The 5,082-nt window shown below is 47.5% G+C and overlaps 1 protein-coding gene across 1 annotated transcript in view; it reads left to right on the forward strand.

The window, feature by feature from the left end:
- Dnah7 (dynein axonemal heavy chain 7) overlaps positions 1-5,082 on the forward strand; it is a 195,148-nt gene that overhangs the window by 143,513 nt on the left and 46,553 nt on the right. The gene's annotated exons all lie outside the window — the stretch shown is intronic.

Here is a 5,082-nt window from a genome sequence, read left to right on the forward strand (position 1 = left end):
CTCTGAGGCTGGGCTCCTGGGGCCTAGGGTCACTGTGATATTGCTCTGAGGCTGGGCTCCTGGGGCCTAGGGTCTTCACCCAGCTCAGCTTTTCTCTCCCTTATCCTCATCTCTGGCGGTACAGTATTCCATCCGTGATCAGGGAACAGGATGCTTCCTCTCGAGGGGTTCACGCTCTGCTCCCAGCAGTGTGTACAGGATGAGAGTAACACGTGGGTCAGAAGTGGTGATGACATAGCGCGTCCTAGAGACTCAAAGTACACACATAGACAGCGCGTTGCTGGAGCCAAGAGAACTAGAGGAGACGGATGCGTGCGTGCGTGTGTGTGTGTGTGTGTCTGAGAGAGAGAGAAAGAGAGAGAGAGAGAGAGAGAGAGAGAGAGAATTCAGCTTTACTTTGCAAGCATAATGAACATACTGTGGCTACTGTTTTTAATCAGCTAAACTCGAAGCAGTTAAAATACCTAGGCTCTCCTTACACGCTAGGAAAGAGACTAGCACCGTGGGAGTGTGGATTTGAACTGCTGCTCTATGACAGGCTTGGACAGCTAGTTTAGCATCCCCATGCATCAGTCCCATCTGTAAATGGTCACAATAAAAGTTACTGTGTCACTGAGCGACCTGAAAACTAAATCAGTTAGCTCTATAAACGCTCACAATGAGGCCTAGCGGACAGAGTTTATGTGCGCGCGAAACGTTAGCGTGACTACCTAACTTTTCAATATAAGGAAAAGAATAGAACATGGAAATAAAATCCCAAGGCTGTGTTAAGAAAAATATTAATAAACACTACGAACAAAACCCTTTTTACTTCCCAATAAGGCACACGGCAGTCTCAACGTCCAGCGTGAACAGCTCTTGGTTGGATAATAACAGGTTATGACAGAAGTCGCGCCGAGCTGCGGGGAGAACACTGATCTGCGCATAATTCAATGCTGAAATCCCTATGATCCTCGGAGGGCTTTATTGCTCTATTATTTTAATTGCTGGGATTGATTAAGCAGGGATTAGGAAGCTTGGTGAGGCTGTGACTTGCTTTCATTTGCAAATTTACACACATCCTCTCCCTCCCACAGTTTAGGCCTCTCCCGCACCTTTTGCTTTCCAAAGCGCCCAAGGGAGGGTGCCACGCCGCTATCATCCTTCTGAGTTTCCATGAGAATGAAATCACGGTGCTGTGCTTGTAGGATTTTAAATGCTCTGTGAACATGTGGCTACATTTGCAAAATCTTGGTTTTAAAGATCTGACATTAATAGGCTAGTAATGAACAGGCTTGTGTCTGCGTGCAGCGAGAGAAAAGTTACAGCTGTGTGTGTTACTAATGCCGTTTCTGCGTGGAGACGAGTACAGCCCGTGTAGTTGGTTTCTCATGCAGGATTAATCTGTTAATAGGATCAATTATGGTTTTCTTTTCATGATAATTATCTCATCTAAACCTAAGATGGCATCCATCTAACCCATGCCTAGTGGTGTTGGAGGCTGAGCACTGAGAAAGTGAGGAGAAGGAACGAAGGCAGTGTCTGGCTTTGGGTGGAGAAGTGAGTCACCCCCAAGGGTACCAGAGGACGCTCCTTTGCGCTTATGCCTCTGGGAGCAAAACCAAAATGCCACGTCCCTGCAGAGGGGGCAGTCTCCTGCCAGGGAAGGCAGGGAAATGGGATGGCCCCTGTACCATATAGCCAGATGTCAGGACACTGTCCTGACACGAAAAAGACGAAACCGCAGCCATGGCAACTGTGACCACACCGCATACCTGTGCTTGGGGAAAGGGGAGACCTGTGAGTGTGGCCCGTACAACAGCTTACAAGTCAGAGAGAGCCACCAAATGTTCTCTACAACCCAGAGGTTTGAGAATTGAATACTACTAGCCCTCGCCCGGAAGAGTGGCGGGCCGTGCCCTGGCCCCTTAGTCTGTACCCAGCTTAAATCCTGGGTTGAAGAGGGCTAACTTTTGGTTTCTGTGCCGGGACTCGAGCCGAGTGTGCAAGCGGAAAGCAGCCACTGCTTCTCTCCCCCTTTCTTTCTTCTCCTTATCTTTCTTCCTTTCCCTTTCCCCTTTATTCTTTACGGTTGAAAAAAATCCATTATGTATATCCGTCACCTTTTCCTGATGGACACCCCTGTTGATGGACACCTAGGTTGGTTCCGTAATTGAGCTGTGTGCACGGTGTTGTATTAAGCATTGGTGTGCACGGGACTGTGGGATAAGTTGGTCAGGAGGCTTTTGGGTAAATACCCAGGGCTGGTATAGCCTGGTCACGTGGAAGCTCTTTCTCTAGTCTTTTTGGGAAACCTTCATAACTGACTTTCACAGAGTCTGGGTAAGTTTACATCCCCACTATTATCAGGGTTCCTTCCTCTGAGTCCTTATCTGCATGGATTGTTTGTTTATTTCAGTGGCTGTCATTCGCCTCGGGTGATAGGGACTCTCGATATAGTTTTGATTTTGGTTTTCCTCTGACAGCTTAAGGAGTGTAAACAATTTTTCATATGTTTGTTGGCCATTTGTATTTCAGTTTTCAGAACTGTCCGTTCAATTCATTAGCCTGTTTAATTGTTGTATGTTTTGTTTACTTGTTCTGTTGTGGGGGAATAGAGGTTTTTATAAAGTCTAGCGATGAATCCTCTGTCCATTTGCGTTGAGTGGCACCTTCCTATCATAAGCTGCGCCTGTGGTAACTACAGCAAAACTCGTAGTCTAAGTCTTGGTTACCATGTGTACAGCAGCCGGGCGGTGGTGGCGCACGCCTTTGATCCCAGCACTCGGGAGGCAGAGGCAGGCGGATCTCTGGGAGTTCGAGACCAGCCTGGTCTACAGAGCTAGTTCCAGGACAGGCTCCAAAACCACAGAGAAACCCTGTCTCGAAAAACCAAAAAAAAACCAAAAAACAAAAAAAAAAAAAACCAAAAAAAAACCCATGTGTACAGCATAGGGAAGACTTCTAGCAGGAAGGGTCACCCTAGAGATAAATCAGACGTCCAGGCTCAGAGGCAGCTTTCAGGTATGGTCATTCCTCTAGGTCCAGGGGAATTCTCCAGGTAAGGACAGGTAGAGAACAGGAAGTCCTGCTGGGGAGTAGGGAGTTCCCATCTCGATAAACTTCAGAAGACTGTGACCTCTGATCAGCAAGTCCTTATTGCCGTGAAGAGACACCATGACAATAACCACCCTTATAAAGGACAACATTTAATTGGGGCTGGTTTACTGTTCAGCGGTTTGGTCCATTACTGCCTTGGCTAGAAACATGGCGGTATCCAGGCAGACACGGTGCTGGAGAAGGAGCTGAGAGTTCTCCATCTTAATCTGGAGGGAACAGGAAGTGAACTGTGTCTCACACTGGGCATAGTCTGCGCATATGTGAGACCTCAAAGTCTGCCTCCACAGTGACACACTTCCACCATCAAGGCCACATCTACTGCAACAAGCGCCACTAATAGTGCCACCCCCTATAGGCCAAGTATTCACACACGTGAGTCTATGGGGGTGGAGGGGCACACCCATTCAAACCACCTCCCCAAGTAAACAAAAAGACTATTGTTGCAAGGAGTAGCAAGTCGCTTGTGCATCCTGGCCACCCAGAACCGAAATAATCACACAGAAACTGTATTCATTAAATCACTGCTTGGCCCATTATCTCCAGCTTCTTATTGGCCAACACTCACATCTTAATTTAACCCATTTCTATTAATCTGTACATCACCATGACGTCGTGTCCTACCAGCAAAGTTCTGGCATGACTGACTCTGGCAGCAGCTCCATAGCTTCTCTGACTCCGCCCTTCTTTCTCCCAGCATTCAGTTCAGTATCCCTGCCTACCTAAGTTCTGCCCTATCAACAGGCCAAGGCAGTTTCTTTATTCATTAACCAAGAAAAGCAACACACAGACAGAAGGACCTCCCACACCAGACTATCTTCTTTTTCTTCTTCCTAGCATACAGCCTGATTCATTGTATTCTAGGAAGTTTCTTGGGAAATAATCATCAAATGGCTAAAATTTTAGGAGCTAGAAATGACAGGAAACAACTCCACAGCCAGGTAGCATTGGCAGCTCTTACAAAGTCAAGTAACAGACAATCCCTCTGCTAGAGCTGCCTTCACTCGAGCCGCAGTGACTGCATCCAGTCACGTGTGTGCCGTGGGAAGTTAGGAGCCAATGACGAAGCACAGGGAGCTGTGGGGGAGGGGTGGAATGCCCTGGGAAGGTGTCCAGGAGGAGGTGGGTAAGCACCGCTGCGCACGAGCTGAAGTGCAGGGAGGCATTTAACAGCCTTGCCTTACGGGTTCCACCATCAGCTCGCCTGTAGACAAGTAAAAGACGTGAAAGGAAGCCGTGGAGGCTGAAGATGAGGTTGCGGATGCTAAGGCGTGCGGGCAGCAGACTGGCAAATATACAAAAAAAAAAAAAAAATACAATCACGCGAGACTTTCTAAGGAAGCCAAGCTCAAGGAGGTGTCCATTGGCTTCGGGAGCTGTCGCGTTGCTGCGCGCATTGGTGGTGGCTACAGAGGGCGGGGCTAGGAGCATACAGAGGGCGGGGCTGGGACGTGAAACCAAGGGGGGAGCCCGGAAATGCTAGTGCATCTTCAGGGAGTGGAAATGAAGCGTGGCGATCATTCCAGATCATTCTATCAATAGTTTTTTTATATAGAACGTTAACACATTCATCGGGAAGAACCAGGAAAGGGGGATTGTAAGTACGGGTGTACAACCACACCCCACCCCCAGCTAATTAGATACCTGGATGGAGTGGATGTCCACAGATAGCCCTTGATGGGCACTATTAAAATGTAAATTTCCCGGTATTTCTTTCTGCAGAATAGTGGCTCGTTAACTTAAAAGACTCATTCACATAAAAATAGCTCTTTCAAGATTGTTTGGTATACACCTCCAGGGGCCTTGAAATGAGAATCAGCCCAGCCTATAATGAGACTCTTTCCAACCTCATTCTCATTGATTGCTGTTAAAAATCGACAGAAATCGGAGCAGTTTGAACTGGGAATTAATAAACTGTTCTAAGCGTTCAGATTTATGACTGTCACAACTTTTGTGGGTTTTTTAAACCAACAGTCAGGCTTGCCC

This window comes from Microtus ochrogaster, unplaced genomic scaffold (assembly GCF_000317375.1).
Source record: "Microtus ochrogaster isolate Prairie Vole_2 unplaced genomic scaffold, MicOch1.0 UNK8, whole genome shotgun sequence".
Taxonomy (NCBI): Eukaryota; Metazoa; Chordata; class Mammalia; order Rodentia; family Cricetidae; genus Microtus; species Microtus ochrogaster.